We start from the raw sequence: 19,545 nt of genomic DNA on the forward strand, positions 1-19,545 counted from the left end.
TCCTCTCTAGTCTCCCTCTATGATCACATTCTCTCTACTTTTTACCTCTCTCTCTTGATGCCTCCCCATGCCTGTTGCAATTAACCTTGAGGACCTGTGGACAGTGACCAAAGCACCAAGAACGGCCCTGAGCTTTCAAAATCTGCTCCAAGGGCTCCAGCTGCCCGGGGAAATTCCTGGTGGTATAAAAGACCTGCCTGGCCAGGAGTATGAGTTGTTGGAAAACTCACACCAAACACACATACATGCAGGGCTGGTGTTAAGCATGGGCAGTGTGGGCAGGTGCCCATGGCCTCACTCTTCTCACCTCTATGGGGCCCAATACCAGCGTGTCACCTTCTTGACTGAGGTCAGTGTCAAAGTCCCAGTGGAGGGAGTCCCCTCTGCATGGGTCTGACAGCCGATCTGCAGTGTGGACCAGGAGAGGACTTTCTCTGTCCTGGGCCTCACAACCATGGTCCAGGGTCAACTTTGCAGGCCTGGCTGGTGAGCTCCTGTCCCCTACCGAGTGCTACACCTCTCCAAAGCATTGCGCATTACAGTGTGTTGCAGGCACTCCACCTAAAACACACCCACCTTTAGAATGTGAATGGTCTTGGGGCGTGGTGATATAAAATGTCAGAATTGGGCGAAAGTGCTATTAATAATGTGGAGTCACTTGTCAGCAATGCTTTAAAATTTTACAAAGTTGTTGAGTACATTTCAAAACCTGCATGTTTCATACGTAAAACCAAAAGCAAACTCTGCTAACATATTTTGTGAGGGTTCACTCTTTTATTTACATCATGGAGTAAAACAAACATGGGTGTGTGGCAGGGTACCAAAATGGCAATGCCTACCTGAAAGGCTCTAGCCGAGGCTTGGAGTCTCCACTCATCCTGTAAGTAAAGGCACTGTACGAGGGCTGAGAGAACTCCCAAAGGCACGGGCAGGAGTGTCCGCGCTCTAGAGGAGGAGGCGAGGAATGCCTCACTCACACACAGGACCAAGTTTCATGGACTGTGGACCACTCAGCACAATAATGGTGGCAGTTGAGGAATTGGCAAGCGACATCTGAGGAAGGCTCAACTTCCCAGGCTTGGTGGTGTGGATCCAGAGCACATGGAAGGGCGGAACAGTGTCTCCACGGTAGAGCTGGGCCCCCAAGAACAGCAGTCCAGTTTGTAGCAGCATGAAAAACAGTGCCTTTGCAGGTCTAGGCCCATCTAGGTGGACCCCGGGCAGCCTCATCTTGCAAGTGTGGGCCTGATAGATGCATATGGAATCCCCACAGAAAATCCAGTCAGTTCTGGGACCCCTCCTATGCGGCTGCTCTATTTCTCTTACAAGAGGGTCACACTAACTTGGGGCCCGGAAGACATATGCGGGTCCCAAGAGTTGAAATCAGCGAGGGCCTGATAGAGACTTTGGAGTTCACAGATGTGAAGGTTTGCTGCAAGATATAAATAATGGAAAACTGGGGTCTCCCACAGACCTTCATCTGGGAGTTCTCTGATCATGTGCCTTTCTCACCTGCTGCCCCTGGCCTATACTTCTGTCCAGTATACAGACATAGTTTGAGGCCCCAAGATGCAAGCGTTATAGCAGAACCTCGAACCAGTGCAACACTGTTGCTGTGAGTGCTCGCTCCTGAACTTCATTCATAACCATTACAATAGTGACATGAGCCATAGACGTGACACTTGGTGTGATGTGCCGCGTGATCCACTCCTGCACTTGATATCCGGTTCCTTGGAACGTTTGGGTGTTGCTGGTACAGGGGCCATGCGCGCTGGACACATGGATACTTGTTGGGGGCGATGGGTTTGCTTGTTAATATTCAAAGCCAGGCTCGGAAGAAGAACAGGAGGAGCTAAAATGTTGGCTGTTGTGTTAGGAGCTGGTGGAGCGGATAATTAAAACACTGCCCATCAAGGCTGATGTATCTGACCTCGACTGGCGGTATTTGCACTACCAACATAAGTACACTGCTGCACTAATGTGCCATAACCATGACGGGTGGCAGAACAAGAAAGACCAATCCATTAAAGACCTCCTACAAAAATCCAGGACATGCGGAAGCCGCATGTATACTGGAGGAGGCAAGGGAGCAAGTAGTGTTTGCTACATACCATCGGCGGAATCATGGATGAAATCCAGCCACTGAAGATGAACCTCTACAGCAACATACCAGATGTGTGAAGAGATGCTTTCGATCTGGGAAACCATGTGCAAGAAGTGGGAACAGGCCTTCATCACAAGTTGATGACTGCAACCATTTTTAACAATGCATGATAGCTTAAGAAGAGCAACACATCATTTTACAGGAGAAGTGTGAAGATCTTGAGAACAGATCGTAGTAAAATAACATTCACATTCGTGGGAATACCCACAAAAATATCAAATGGTTCTCTGCCGGAATATGTACTGAATCTCTTCGGAGTTATACTGGAGAGATCGGGCCAGCTGTCAATCAGACTAGATAGAACACATAGCGCTTTCCAGTGGTAGACGTCCAGGGGTTCTCCTTTGGAGTTGTGATGTGAGTGCGTTTTTAATAGGAAAAAGAATCCATCAGGACACCAGTCAGGGAGGGTGACCCTATATTGTTCACTGTGTACCATTACAGCTTTTTCAAGACTTGTCCCCCACCACATCATCCAATAGTTGATTGTTTAAACCAATCATGTATGCGCTAAAGTGCAAAGACATTAAATACAGCTGGTGCACCCATTCTGAACACTCTACCAATTAGAGGTAAACTATGCGCCCTAGCCTCCCTAGAAGAAGCAAGAGCTCTTTAGGGTCTGAGTGAGCCGGATGCTGCTGTACCATCACCGGCTTTCACCACAAATATGTGGAAAGCAAGAGATATGTGGACAAAGGTCAGTGGTGACTCCTCGTGGGAGGCTGCGGGGCGGTGGGGCTGGGCGGGGGAGAAGCAGGATGGGGGTAGAAAACTCCGGCATAAGGCTGAACCCAGTTAAGTACAGAAATAAATAAATACAACGAATTACATTGCGCGCGCTGCAACCCGTTCAGCGATGCAGCGCGAGCAATGTCATTTGTTTAATTTATTTATTTCTGTACTTAACTCGGTTCGGCCTTATGCTGAAGTTTACTACCCCCAAACCTGTCCCTTCCCCGCCCCACCGCCCGCAGCACTCCCTCGAGGAGCCGCCACTGCAAAGGTGTCAAGATAGCCTCGCCATTCAAGGCCCGGCAATGATGTGACCTTACATGTTCAGCAACAGCAGCCTACCCAAGATATGAACAAACGATAATGAGGGTCATGGTCCAACAGCTTGGGATACTCAGGTGAGAACCTGACTTGATGGTACAACTAAAATATGATACTGGGTAGGAAGGACTCCTTGAGGGGTAGACTGCTGACGGTCGACAGTCCATTACACACACTTTGGGCAACACACTTTAGTCAATCTACAAGGGAGAGGTGAGTGAGGTAATGTGGTTGCAATGCTAATCCTGTTCGATCGTTTTTAAATGTTGTTGTGGGTTGAATTACTAACTTTGTTTTGAATATTGTTATTGGGGTGGAATGGAGTAAGGGAAGTGGAAGTGGTACCACCACGGAACTCATGCACTTAAAATATGATCGCACTCAATGGTACCCGACAGCTGCCCACACTGTCTACATCACAGGAATTGGTAAGATTGAGGACTTAAACACTAGTATTGAAAATTGTTTTGTATAATGGCTGAAGTATAAGTAGCCCCACAAAATAGCAACTCAACAGATCGGGGTCAGATATATACCTCCTCTGAAGAACCATTTGTTAAAAAAGAATGACACAGACAGTGCTCCAGATTCTTTCACGTTCTTTGCTTTTATGCAACCACCCCGGTCCATTGATTAGTCCCTATCACAAATTTGTAAAATAAATTAAGGCAGATAAGCTGGCCGTTGGTTGACAACAGTGGGAGAATGAGAAAACACCCTGAGCACTTTTGCATCCATTTACACCCCAAATGTTGGGCCAGAAAAAATCCTTATCCCAACATTACAGGAGATAGTGCGGCTCTCAGACAACCCAGTCGTAACCTTAGGGTATTTTAAGTGTGTGATACACCCCAGAAAAATCCCATCAATAAACAGAAGAGGTGTTAACTTTCTCACCTTCAAGGCAAACCCTATTCAACGATTTGGAATTCGTCGATTCATGGCGACACAGACATTTCTTAAAAATTGAGTTCATCCACTTTTTTCCAGCCACCAGACAGATACCCAAATACCCTACATATTAGTTGATAAGAAGCTGGTTCCAGGGCTTAAAGAGTCATAACAGGGTCTGCCTACTCTCTTGGAGCACGGCTCAATATAGATCATGATTGATTTGCCAGAAACAGATAAATAAAAAAGGGATGAAAAAAGCACTAAACAATTCCCTCCTGAGGTATCCAGCAAGCCTGTATGGGACACAGGAAATCATAAAGGACTACCTTGAGTTTAATACAAGAAGTTGGACATCTCAGTTGCCTCAGAGAGTCCGTATTATCCCACCTCAGTGATGAGTTACTGTCACTGGAGCAAAAACAAAAAATACCCTCCTCTAAAAAAATGGGGAGACAATTGCCTCTCATAAGAAAAATGTACCCAGAATTTGAGAACAATAACTACATTCTCAACAGGGTAGGGTCTATTTCCACGAGGGAGCAAACACGTTAGTAGCTAATAAGCTGTGAGAGACTCAAGGCCAAATATATAACTCAGTGATCAAAGACACAATGGGTAAGATTCCTAAAACAAGCATATTTTGTTGTTTGTGTAGTAGGTTTACAACACAATAACGGTATAGCATGAACAATAGTATCCCAATAATCCCTGAAACAAAGAATAAGTAAAGATGAGTGGCAGAACCAGAAGGAATATCATACAATTATCTCATATTTACAGGACAGGCACAACACTGGCAGCTAACACACCGAAGATGGAGTTAAAGAACTGGTATGTGTTCTCTGTAAACAAACATAAGCAAGCAATAGGTCCAAAACTCCTGGAACAGTAAAACCTTATGGAATTTCTATGCACTCATGTACTCACTGGAAAGCTTCAGAGAGTACTACTGTTTACTGGCTGTACAGTCTGGTTATCGGCGCCTAGTTTGAGTGAGGTCATATTCCTTATGTTGACAGTTATGTTCTCCCTTTGTTAAGCTGTCAGGCCTATATTACATTGTTTATTGATAAGCTAAAAGGTTTTACTGGTGTCTCCCTACCCAGGAACAGGAGGGTCAAGCAACAGTTTATGTTTGTTTACTGTCTTTGTGTTACAATACTCGAATAGTGTGCCAATGGGGTTAGGCACCTTCCTCAGGACTACAGGTAACTCACACCAAATATTTTGAAGCACTCCCTAGTTCATAGGACATATTATGCAAATGAAATGCACTTAAAATATTCTTTGTTTTATCGTAATATGCGGCAACAGCCGTGGAGATGCCGCTTCTTCATAGAACAGGTACACTTTGGGCACAAACAGTGCAACCTTTCCCCACAACAGGAGAGGTGCAAATAAGAGAGTAGCAGGTCAATCTTTGCTTCCTCGTAGAACAGGTATAGCATAAAACTAGCAAAGCAAGATTCCTTCTTTCACTGAAGGCAGCAAGTGCAGTCTTCCATTCCCCATAGAACAGGCCCAGCAAGTAAGTTACTGACAGTTCTCTGGGGCAATAGCTTAAGTCACTGAAAGGAATGTATAGGTGGATGAGTAAGTAAATATGCAAGTTGTGACACCATTCTCGTTCAGTGATGTTCTGCGTTAGCATCTTGAAAATCCTGCTGCGGGCTCTGGGAAACCACATTTGTGCTGATTGCTGAATTAGCCGGAACCTAGTGGGATATTATTTTTAGAGGAGCCCAGCCAAAGCCTACATAACTATGATCTATACAGGCACACATGTGCAACCTCTTCAAAAATGTTTTGAATGAACACACACCACACATAGGAAAGGTTCATTAGCACCAATTAAGAGGCCTCGCAGGTGACCATTCTAAGTTGTTCAACACTCTAAGGGCTATAAAAGAGGTGCTGATTTTGGCTAGGTTTTGTTTCCTGCAAGGCTGAGAAGGAGGAGCTTCAGCACAGCTCCACTACGTGGATCCAGAACGTTTCACATCTGCGCAGACCAGTGCGCCTTTTCATTCCTCAGGTCCCTGCTTTGAATCTGGGACGCACCCGTCCGGATTCTACGCTCTCGCTATACCGAGCAGGGCTTAAACATTGTGTTACCCCTTCATTGCTCAAACGTGGCCGGCGATGAAGTTTGAACTGCCACCGCGCCCCATACTACATTCAAGAATTAACAGCCCTGATGAGTCACATCTCCTTCACGGTGTGACGAAGCACGTGTCGGCTGGCTATTATCATATGTACTGACTCAGATTGACGCATAAATCTTCTTCACATACGGAAACCTGGTGTTTGACTTTCATTTCATCCTCAGGAACTTTGTTTCTATCCTTTTGAGTCCTGACTTCAGGACCGTTTACTTCATCAGTGTGTGCACAGGATCTGTGTCTCTTTTGTTTGGTATAGGCCTCCCTATACCAGTGCAGGGGTTGTTTACTGTCTGGGTTTGTTCTCCCCTGATCTGTTTGCACCGCACGATTGCCACACTAATAGATATACTCAGTGATCTTACAGCCTACAGCGCCAAATCTTCCTGTCCTCTCAATCCAAACCCGATCTCTCTGTTCAAACTTCAGTACAGGAGTTGTCCAGCACAAAGCACATTCAGAGATGCAGTCGCCTTTAGAGATGCTAAAACTGAATGTGGGAACTGCCTTTAAAGGCCATTAATGTTTGTATGGAACCTTGCTGGTTGCATTTTCTAGAAATATGTTTGAGGTGTTTGTTACACTAAGTCTGATTCAGAGTGCACACATTTGTCTGATTAGGTGATAGAGGCACAGGATCAAATACATTGCCCAAGATGAAATACATTGGTAAAGTAGGAGACCTGAGATTGCACCGTAGTACTGCATACTCCAATGGCTATGACTTTACCACCCTATTACATGTTCTTGAATACACTACAATTCTGGGCTCTGCTGAAACCTTCCTCAGCACTAAGGTAATATCCAGTGAAGTTTTTTTTGTTTTTTTTTACCACACAGCGACTAAAAGTGTTTAGGTTGCATTTAAAGGTGCCGATTCCTGGTACAAATGGTAGCAGAAGAAGTTCAAAAAGTGCACATAATATGAAAAATAAAAAAAGGCTTAGGTTGAAAACCATGTCTCCTTGACCATATTTGGGATGGTAGTAATTCTGATGGCAATGCCATTTTGTTTTCTTATAGGTGTAAGCTGCAGAGTCTGCTGTAAAAAGGGTTTCTTTACACTTTCATTTAATTTAGTTTAATTACATTTTTAATTTACACTTGTCTTTTTAGTGACTGGCTCAGTGTAGATTTTGGTGAGTTTGTCCCTAACCACAAATTGTTGTGCCTTTTTAGCCATTTTTTTTTACTGTATTTATCATTTTATACAACAAGCACATACAATGAAGCCAAAGCTAAACAGAAAGCATAGATACATCTGTGGCACAGTAAATGACTAGGAAAAAGGAAAGAAGATTTACAAGTAGAGGGCCAAATAAACTAGTATAGAGACAAGTCACACTTCAAGAAATACAAACATTGACACAGAACATCAGGGCAGCAGAGAGCAAATCAGTGGGGGCCTTATACAGCATTGGAATACCTAACAGGCTCCTAATTTGCTTTTCATCATCTGCAGAATGGTCCAGGCACAACAAGTAATCTCGCAGCAGCTGCCAGATATCCTTGGGCCTAGAAGTAACTGGCTAAAGGGAAGCATACAACTCAGAGTTAGTATCACAGCTGGACAGATCTTTCAGCAAGACATGCACCCCAGTGAAGCAAAAACTGCTGTTAAGTAAGGCAATGACAGTAAATCAAGGTAATCCCAATGCTAATGGTCAAACATACCCCAGTACAGCCATCAGGGTATCGGGAGCAAGAAGTTGCTCTAGCATAAGAGACAAAGTATAATACATGTCTCCCCAATAGGATGCTATCACCCCATAGGTCCACGATAAACGAAGGAAATCTGCCTGGTCCATCTGGCATTTGGGGCAACAGTGGCATCTAGAGGAATCAAATTTACCAGAAATAGATTTAGTCTGCGTTCAACAATAATATCACATCTTATATGGGATAGTGATACTTAGGGCATGTTCCATGCAGTCCTGGCCCTCTCCACACCAGTGGGCTTCAGTTGTAAGGAAGTGTGATACAATTTGGAAATGAGATGGCTACTGTCTGGGGAAGTGATCACCAATGTGTGGGGTAGGAAGTCTTTATCTTCAGCTGGATAAGCGGGTAATGCCTCGCGCAATGTGCTCTGCAAACAGTGAAACGTGTATCCTTCGAAAAGCGTTGAATGACCTCCCTTAGCCATAATGGAGCTAGGTTTGAGCACACCATTTGTTATGAGGTTGACGGAAACCCATAAGTCATTTGAGCGAAGGGAATGCTGCACCAGGTATTCTAGAGTAAGCGGGAGCCATGGGTTATTGATGAGTCGAATATGTGAGGAATAGAGAACATCTTCACCTAGGTAGCACAGGAGTTTTAAACCATGCCCAACTAGTAGTAGCAAGTGTCTGTATGGTAGTGGGGTCATGCGGGAGGCCCAGCGGCAATATGATGGACAACAGGAGATGCAGTAGTTGCACCCCTTCAGGTTTAATAAATGGCAAGCAGGCATCTGGTTTATACAACAGTAAGCATAATGAGCCTGGGCTACGTAATAATGAAGTTGGAGGTCTGAAACACCAAAGCCGTCGTGCTCATAGGGAAGTGTGAGGACCTCCCAATGGATATGAGTTTGAAGCCCGGCCCATATGATTCAGATGAATAGTCCAAGCAGAGAAGCAGAAAAACTGCTAGTGACGCCAATAGAAATGTTTTAAAAAAGGTCAAGAAAACGTGGCAACATAACCATTTTAATGATGCGCCCAGCCATGCCCAATGGAATTTTTGATCCTTCGCTCCGCTTGCATCATGAGTTTGTCCATGACAGGACCATAATTGCGACAAATTACCTCTGAACGATCTCTATGAATATGAATACCTAAGTACTTGGTAGAGTCCATGCACCACTGATGGGGAAATTCGAGGTCACAAAGTATAGTGGCATCTGTAAGGGGGAATAATTCAGATTTACCCCAGTTAATGTGTAGTCTGGAAAAGACAAAAAAAACTGCTGTACTTCTACAACAAGCGGAGGCAAAATTATAGGGGGGTCATGTACGAATAGCAATATATAACCGCGTAAAGGGAGGCCAACAGCGTCCCAAGTGGGAATCTAAGGCACCTCTGAAGGTGTTGTTCAATTAAGTGACGGACAAAAGGGTCTATGGCAATTATAGATAAAAGGAGAGAGAGCAGGCAGTCCTGTTGGGTTCCTCGCGATAAGGAGAAGGGCTCAGAGAGTGTTTCATTGAGCTGCACATGAGCTAAGGGATCGTGGTACAATAAACAAATCAGCTTACAGAATCCATTGAGGATGCCCAATTTAGCTAAAGTGGCGTGAAGAAAAGACCATTCAAGAGAATCAAATGCCTTTTTGGCATCTTGCAGGGCGACAGCTGCTGGAACAGTGGGGTAAATCTGGTTGATCAGTGCGAAAAGAGTTTGAAGGTTAATGGAAGTGGAAAGATGTAACTAAACAATATTGCATAAGGGAAATTAGGCAGTCCATAATTGAAGAAAGTCGGAGTGATATATTGACGCAACATACCCCACTGTGGGACACTGGCAGGCTGGGTATACTGGTTAATAGTAAGGGATTCAGACAATGGGACGAAATAGGGATTTTGCGCGTGGAGGACCTTTGGAAGGCGGGAAAACCTATCACTTTCGCTCAACTACAGGCTCAGTGCGAAATGGCGCCAACTGAACTATTTCGATACCTGCAGGTCAGACATGCATAAGAAGTGGTCATCCCACCCAACACGGAACGCCCAGAAGCATCCCCCTTGGAGGACAGACTCTCACAGAATATATGGACAAGAGGGCCATATCACTCACATATCGGAAAATTGTTAACAACCAGTCAGACCCCACACAGCCGCTGCGAGACAAAGGGCAGGCTGACGTGGGCGAACTAGACGAATCCGACTGGCAGGAGGCAATAGAGTCCCCAAGATATTCTCTAGATTATGTCTCCTCCAACTAAAGGTGCTCCATAGAACATATTTTACCAGAGGGGCGGAGCTAGCCGGCGTCGATGGCGGACGTGTGAGCTTTCGGCTCCTCGCCTAAGCCCCTGAAATATCCTGAAAAACTATCCTGCTAAATGCCAATTTGACTGGGTTCGGTGCCTGGTGACACCCGGCGGCCCCCTGACCCGGTTGAGTGGCCCGGAGCGCCGAGAGCTGTGGGTGACGGCCCGCACACGATTGGCAACGGAGAGGGGTGCGGACCAGGCCTGAAGCCGCGACCTGCCCTGCGGAGCTGGCCGCACGACGTCACCTGACGTGCGGCCCCGACATTCAGAGGAGCCGGAGAGCCCAGCACGCTGATACTGGGGCGGAGCACGGTCCGTGCGACCGCCAAGGCTCACTTGGGAGCCCACGCGCAGGGAAGCTACACCTGCAGGGACACTACCGCTAGTACGCCAGTCGGGGCCAGACACTGTGCTGGGCGGTTGGCGCACTCCGACACGAGGCGCACCCCGGAGGTTATTTCTGCGACGCGGCCGCCATTTTGGGCCCGCCAGTGACACCGTTTTCTGGAGCCGGGGAGTGTGCGGTACACTACCCTTGCGGCTCTGTCTGGACATTCACGGGGTGAAATCCTCACTGGCGCTGGATCTTCATCATGGGGAAAAACGATGCAACGCAGGCAAAACTCTCGTTTGATCGCCGGAAGACGAGGGGGCCGGAGGCCTCCCCGAAAGGTGCTGCAGCGTCCTCGGCCCCTACGGACCTTAGAGAGCTGCTGGCGGCGATGGAGAAAGGAATCCAGAACAGCATAGAGGCAGTGGGCTCCAAGATCGACGCTTTATCTTACCGCATGGACCGCATGGCGGAACGGGTGGACAAACATGCTGAGCGCCTCGACATGGCAGAAAGGCGCCTCACGGAGGCGGAGGAGGCACAGACCGAGTGGGACAAAGACCGTCGACAATTCGGCAGGTTGCTCCAAGTGATCCGTGATAAGGCTGAGGACCTGGAGGCGCGCTCCCGCAGATCGAACATTCGCATAACGGGAGTGGCGGAATCAACTCAGACAGGCAAGATGGAGCTCTACGTGGAACGCCTGCTGAAAACGCTCCTTGGGGAGGAGGCCTTCTCCCCAATGTTCATCGTGGAGAGAGCGCATCGCACTTTGGGCCCTCAACCCCAACCTGGTCTGCCACCCCGACCCATCATTGCCAAGCTCCTAAACTACAGGGACAGAGACACGGCCCTGCGACTGGCTCGGGAAAAAGGACAACTACAGATGGAAGGCATGAAAATATCATTGTACCCTGACTTCACGGCCAAAGTACAGGAGGAGCGCCGCCAGTTCATTCCGCATAAGAAGCAGCTGCGCGAGCTGGGCCTAGACTATGCGATGCTGTACCCGGCCAAATTGAGGATTAATACCGGCGGGAAATCGTACTTCTTCACGGACCCTAAGGAACTGCAGAAATCACTGAAAAACTGGGCCAAAGAACCTAAGGAACACCGACAGCAGCACGGAGAGGATTCGGAGGAGGCGTCGACACTGGAGGAACAGGACTGAGGCAGCACACCAGGTCTTTTTTCTGCACTCAGGTACTAGTGTAGTTGTTAGATAAGACACTGTGGGTACCCTGTGAGTCTCCATGTTATGGGCTGCGACCTGGACTCAACTAGAGACATTGGCTGCGAGGCGGGTAGAGACACGTCGCAGCGGCTCCTACTGCCTAGTTGTCGCTGGTACGATCTACAAATGCCGGTGAGGCGTTCGCTATGTTTTGATCAGGGACGGGTTGGGGGGCGGGGGGGGAACCGAGTGAATTCAGTGTGAGGCATTGCAACACGGGGGGGCTGAGCGGGGGGACGGAACTGGAGAGCAGAGAACTTTTCCACCACTGGTGGTTTTTACGCAGTTTCGGCACGCTTTGCCCCTGTGCTTTTGGTTGAGACACTCCCCAGGGAGTTGGGACTTGTATCGCCCGCTACTTTGGGGTACCTGAGTTGATGGGGAATTGTGGGGGGCTCTGTCTGGCCGGGTTGGGGGTGGTCAGCTGTGGGTGGGGCGGGGTCAGGGGGGAGGGCGGTTGGACTAAAGTTGAGGGGTTTGTTGTTATTCGGAAATTGAAGGGCCTGTGGTTTGCTATGAGTATCTGGCGAATGGTGTGTACGAGTGAGCGGAGTGACTGCCTGCTTGCCTTGAGCGATGATGTACTGTTTGGGGGTTCACCACCTCCCGATGGAGTTAATATGGTGTGTTGTGATTCAAGATGTCTGCTGCTGTAATGTCTGAGCGCCCGCAGGTGCTACGCACGCTGTCCCTGCTGACCTGGAACGTGCGAGGGCTGAATGACCACCGAAAGCTACGGAAGGTGATGAGCTTTCTAAATAGACACCATGTGGATGTGGCCCTGCTGCAAGAGACACACCTGCCTGTCCACAGTAAGATGTTACAGGCCAGAGGGTTGGCAGGGAGTAGCGGCGGGTTTCACCTCCCACGCCCGTGGCGTAATCACCTGGGTTAATCCCGCCTCGAGATTGAAACTTACCCCTCTATCTGTGGACACTGAGGGTAGATATGTAGTGGCTAGGTGCACGGGGAGGGAGCTGGACCTGCTCCTGGTGAATGTCTATGGCCCTAACCATGATAGCCCGGAGTTCTACACAGCACTATCGGCCACCAGTAGGTCACACACACACACTAAGATGATATGGGGGGGGACTTCAACTTTGTGTTTGACCCTGACAGGGACCGTTCGGCGGGCCCTGTTCGAAGACCAGTTGCGTCTGCGGTCTACATGAGAGCGGAAATGACGAAGCTGGATCTGGTGGATGTTTGGCGGGAAAAGCACCCTACGCAGGGCGGTTACAGGTATTACTCAGCATACCACAACATACATACTAGGATAGACTACTGGCTCGCCTCCTCCTCGGTACTGGGTGGCATCAGCTCGTGTACAATTCTCCCACGCACGCTATCGGATCATTCCCCGGTCTTGCTCAGTCTCTCCACCGATAGGAAGGGGATCCCGCCTTATACTTGGCGTTTCCCGCCCTATGCGCTCCTAGACGACGCCTTCCGCGGGGAACTGGCGGAAGACATAGAAAGGTTTTTCGCCACCAATACTAATTCCGTAGATAGCTTCTTCACTGTGTGGGAGGCCTTCAAAGTCTATATCAGGGGGATGGCCATGTCCAAACACTCCAGCGTCCTACGCTCCATTAGAAGGGACCTCTCTATACTGGAGAACAAGATGGCGGCCCTAGAGAGGGAACAGCTGACGGACCCGGAAGGAGTGGCGGGACGAGACCTAGTGCCCATGTTGGCGGAATATCACGCGCTTGCGGATAGAGAAGTCCTCCATATGGGAAAGTATGCCACGGCTCGGGCTTATGGGGAGGGGGAGAGGCCGGGGGCCCTGCTGGCACGCATGGCCAAGGGATCCCGTAAACCGTTGGTGGTAGATGAATTACAGACCCCGGAGGGCATCCGAGTGGTTGAGGAAGACCAGATATTGGAGACGTTCCGACGATATTACTCGGACCTGTACCGTTCTAAGGCGGGGGGTGCGGACACCGAGATTGACGACTATTTAGATTACATTTCGATGCCGTTCCTCAAGAACTCAGACAGGGAGTTTCTGATGGCCCCCTTCCATGAGGATGAAATTCTGGATGCGCTGAGTGGCATGCGTTCGGGGAGCGCCCCAGGCTCTGACGGCCTCACGGCTGGCTTTTACAAAGCCTTCAAAGACCTATTACTCCCACATCTACTTGCCCTCTTTGACACAGTCTGCGAGGAGGGAGAAATGCCGGCCTCGATGCGGGAGGCTCTGCTGGTCACGATCCCGAAGCCAGGGAAGCCCTCGGACCAATGTGGATTGTATCACCCGCTCAGCTTGCTGAACGTGGACGCGAAGCTCTATGCAAAGGTCCTAGCCAACAGACTCGCGCTGCTGGTCCCGGACCTAGTGGCGCCGGAACAATCGGGCTTTGTACCTAGCAGGAACCTAACCTATAATATCCGCACTGTGCTGGGCACGATACAGCATGTGAGGCAGGAGAATCCCGCATTGGCGATATTCTTAGACATGGAGAAGGCGTTCGACTCTGTCGAATGGCCGTTCATGATCAGGGTTCTGCGCAAACTGGGACTGGGAGAACCGTTTCTTCAGAGAATAGGGGCTCTTTACCATCACCCTTCGGCCCGCCTGCGTCTCGGTGATAGGGTCTCTGAACCGATTCACATCGGTAGAGGCACTAGACAGGGATGCCCCTTGTCCCCACTGCTGTATGCATTGGTGGCCGAACCACTAGCGTGTGCCATGCGGGAATACCATTGCCTGGAGGGTGTCAGCTTCCCCACATATAAGATTGGCATCTCAACTTATGCAGATGACACCTTACTGTACGTCCGGGACCCAGTGACCAATCTAGCACCGATTCTCAGGGAGGTGGTCCGCTTCGGGGCACTGTCGGGACTCAAAGTGAACTGGGATAAGTCCATTGCTTTCCCCCTGACCCCAGTTACGCAGCCGTTTGAGATGGAGTATCCCCTACAGTGGACGGACGACTCAGTGCGATACCTGGGCATCCGTCTCCACACGGACCCTGAGATCCTGCTCCGCGATAACTATGGGGTCGCGTTTACCAAGCTGGTGGACGATGTAGACGCCTGGATTAAGCTCCCCCTCTCCTTGTTGGGCAGAATTGCCCTTATGAAGATGGTAGTGCTCCCCCGGTTCCTCTTCCTCTTTGTCAATATTCCGGTGATCTTGTCGAAATCGTTCTTTAAGCGCTTGAACCAAGTCCTAATTAAGCTCGCCTGGGGCGGAAAGCAACCTCGTGTCAAGTGGGCGACACTGATGCTCCCGTGTGAGATGGGGGGTCTGGGGGCGCCGGACCTGGAGCACTACTACCGGGTGGCGCAGGCGACCCACTTACATTCCTGGATCCATGGAGATGCCCGCATTCCGCATCTCATACTAGAGAAGCTATTCGCCGACCCACTCCCCCTACCAGCCACAATTTGTCTCCCAACAGACCGAGCAATTGGGCGGATGGACTCGCTTAAGGCGACGAACCATGCGTGGCAAGCACTGTTGAGAGAAAGGGGATGTGCCTTACTGTACTCCCCGCAGATGCCGGTGGCCTGGGCCCTATGGTTGGATCCGCTCAATGAGAAGGGGGTGACAGAGGCCTTGAAAGCCCTGGGCGTGCAAACAATGGAGGACTTGTTCTTGGACGGTACGTTGAAAACCTGGGAACAACTCCCCCCTGTTGCCCCGGCTCCGTCGCTGCTGCAGAAGTTCCAGTATCACAGGATACGGTCGGCCTGCAGAGTAATACTGGGCCCCGCGCTACAGGAGCCAGAAGAGGTCCCAGAACTGACGCACATCATCAGAACGAAAACCCCGGCTAAGTTGGTCTCTACGGTTAACAGGCTTGGGCCTTCATATCAGACATTGCCTACTTCGGCCCCTAGGGCGGCGTGGGAAGCGGATCTCCAAACCCCCATAGACGATGCTATGTGGCGCTATTGCTGCGCTAACACTCGTAGGGTCTCGCTTAATGGCAGACACCGCTTGGTGCACTTCAAATTTCTACAGAGAGTATACTATACGCCGGAGCGGCTTCACCGCTACGGCCTACGTGGCTCCCCGGAGTGTGAGCGCTGCGGGACCGGTACCGCTGGTTTCCTTCATCTCGCATGGCTCTGCCCGGGAGTGAGTTCTTTCTGGGAGGAGGTCTTCGCGGAGTTGGGAAAGATTTTAGGGGAGCCGCTGTTGAGATCCCCATTGCTTGCGATACTGGGCTTCTCCAAGCCGTTAGCTCCTGCACTGCGTAGATTAGTAGACGTAGCGTTTCTCTTGGCCAGAAGGGTGGTGGCAGCGTGCTGGATGCGCGGACCTCTCCCCACCAAGACGAGATGGCTCAGGGATCTCCAATACTGTTGCACTCAGACGGAATTGTACAGCGAGCTGCTGCCGCCCAAGAGTAGACCGAAGTCCTTTTGGGATCTCTACAAGGAGTACCAACAAAAGGGGGAGGTGGAAGACAGCGACATGTCAGTGGCCGAGGACCTTCAGGATGAGGAGTTAGAGAATGCGGTGGAACGGAGGCAATTACCGCAGGGGGGGCTTTAGTGTTCCTCTGGGGGGTGGTGGGTCCAGGGAGAGTGTAGGCACTTGACGGGAGCGGGGGGGTTAGGTGTGTCATGGCTTAGGAGACAGGACCAGCGGGGGAAGGGTGCAGAACATACACAGTACATACACGATATCACTCACACAGGAAGCGTCACTAGGACTCCTTCACGGTACTCAATAGCAAACGGGGAGGGCCCGGGGGGAGTTTAGGGGTAGTTTGGGTTAGTTTTTTCCCTTTTCCACTTTTCCTTTCCTGCCCTTTCCTGGTTCATGAAAGACCGTACTACTATGTCTACATTTATCGACTGTCAACTGCCTTGATGCTACGCTGGGGGCCAACAGTGCACGATCACATTGTTATGAGTTGACTTATGACAGCAAGTTACGCCGCCGGGATGCCGGCACACAGGCTGTGTATTAGGTGCAGCGAATCTGCTCTTGGAATTTATGTAACTTTCGGTGCACTGTACAGTTGAACTGCAATGACAATTGTATTCTGACAGTTGGCGATACTCACAATAAAGGTCTTTTTCAAAAAAAAAAAAACATATTTTACCAGAACAACACTACACAAGATGGGTAGGATTGACAGTCAATTCTGCCTCTGACAATGCGGCGATATAGGTACCTTTTATCATACACTATGGGACTGCCCAATAATTCAATAATACTGGGAAGCAGTGATGGATACTTTCACATGGGTCAGTGTAGGTCTGGTACCACCAGAACCTAAGCGCTGTCTCTTAAACATCTGGGAACCCACAGACCTAAATCACGCAAAACAAACTTGGGCAACCCTAGGTTTAACGATAGCAAAGCGGAATATTGCCAGGCTTTGGGGGGCGTGCACTGACCCAGTCCTGAGAGACTGGTGCAAAGATATGGATATGAGTATGGTGGTGGAAAAAGCTACATATGTCCATAGAGATTGCTCTAAAAAGTGGGAGCAGGTATGGGGTAAATGAAACATGTAGTCAAGGTTTCCGACAAAGATGATTTACAACTGTATTACCCATTTATTAACAGGCCAAGATGTATGTACAATATACTGCTAACATATGCTTTTTCCTTTTTTATAACAGAAAATAATAAGGATGAATGGAACTATCAAGATGTAACGTTTTCACTATAAGTCTTGATTTCAATAAAAATATTATTTTTTTTAAAGAAAGAAAGAAAGTCGGGTGGCTAATACTTTGGCTATAAAAAATTGTATTGTGATTTATAAGGGACAATGGCTGATATGAATTGCATAGCTAAGGAGGTTTGTTTGGTTTAAGCAATAGCTTGATGACAGCTTGCTCAAGAGATTCTGCGTACACTTCCAACAAATGAAGGACCAGCAGTGATTTGTAGGCTTTATAAAAATCTCCTGAGAACCCATCTAGTCCCACAGCTTAAGATCCACGTAAGTCATCTATGGCCTGTGAGAGTTCCTCCCACATAATGGGGAAGACAAAAATTGCTGTTGACCAGCTTCAAACCAAACCATAGCAACTTCAGATAAGTAGTCAGTCAATGATTCATCGCTGTTGCCTGAGCGCAATGTGTAAAGTGATTTATAATAGTCTGCAAAGTCCACCAGGATGGTAGGACCATCAGTGATGTCAGTGCCATTGGGCCGCCACAAATGAGACACATATGTAGCATGATATGGGGGCAATGATAGCATCTTGGCCTACAGAGCAAAAAACGGTATCATATAATGCACTGGCAGAGAAATGACAATGGCTGTTATAAGTGCATGTGTGTGTATATTTAAAGTGATTAGTAGAGGGGCATGATCTGACAGCATGAGCGGAAAGTGTGTAATAGTGTTGAGCCATAGAAGTGTGCCCTGCAACATATACCAGTGATCAATGGGGGTCCACCAATTGTGTGGAGCAGAATAGAAAGTATAATCTCGTTTACTGGGGTATTTATGACGCCAAGCGTTCGATAGGCGGAACATATTCAGAAGGTCCATCTGTATCTGCAGAGAACGGGGTTTAATTACCATTGTGGACCCAGTGGAATCAAGTTCTGGTCTGCAGGTAATATTTAGATGTGATAGGCCTGATATTGCTTAATCTGTGAATACAGGTCAGTGAAAAAATCAAGGGAGTTGGTGTTCTGTGCATACACACTGACAGGGAGCACAGTCCATCCTGACAACTCGCCCGACGCCAAAAAGTAATGACCTGCGGGGTCAGAAGTGCTTCCCATCGCCTTGAAGGTGACACCACTATGTATTAGGATGTATAACCACGTGTATCAAGATGCTTACCCCCGTGTAAGCAAAAACAATTTTGCAAGAAATGCGAGAAACCGAGGTGAGAACCCCAAGAGGAAGCATTATCACATTCTGGTCTAGGTCATAGATGCATTTCCTGAAGAAAGGCCAATTGGACCCCGTGTGGACTCAAATATCTGTTTCCCTTTTTAGGGATTATTCACGCCTCTGATGTTCTAGGTCATTCAGGAAGGTTGCAACATTGAGTCTTTAGTGTTAGGTGGAGACATAAAAGCTTAGGACATTACGATATGAAAGTGAGTGTTTTAAATGTAAATCATATATTTACCAAAATAAAGGAATGGCTTCAACAATCAAGAAAGAAAAAAAAATCAACCTTCCCTCCCATTCACTCCAGCTAGAACAGAAGCTGGAGAACCCAAAACACCGAAAATAAATCAGGGATACAAACATATTGGTATACATCTCAGGGGGTGACAATGCCCAGATAAGCAAGGCCCAATAAGCAGTGTAAATAGAAACAATACAGATCATTGAGCAAATAATCAATGTGAGAAAAAAAACTGTTAAATAAGGGCCATAAGGCATGCATACATTAGACAAAAGCGAACCCACTGAAAAAGTAATTTGGGCAAACACTTTCAATGTATCACAGAAACAATGGAACCAGTAAGTCGCACCAGGGAAGGCAGGAGTGTCAGTGCCAGGGCCATCACCATCGGACATTGTATGGTCAGAGATGTCACCTGCCCCCCAGCTTCCTTTTGGCAATTGGTTTGGCCCCGTTTGCACAACATTTTTGGTTTCACGCTCCCTTTCTCCCTTTCCAACGTCCTTTTGGGTTCTTTGTCTCCTGATTTACCACTCTCCCCTTCTCACTATAAATTGCTTGACTTATTTTTGGCCATAGCCTTTCATCTGATTACCTCCAATTGGAAAGATTCAGCCAAAGTCAGTTATTCAGCTTTGTGGAATG

The sequence above is a fragment of the Lissotriton vulgaris genome, chromosome 6 (assembly GCF_964263255.1).
Source record: "Lissotriton vulgaris chromosome 6, aLisVul1.2, whole genome shotgun sequence".
Classification (NCBI taxonomy): domain Eukaryota; kingdom Metazoa; phylum Chordata; class Amphibia; order Caudata; family Salamandridae; genus Lissotriton; species Lissotriton vulgaris.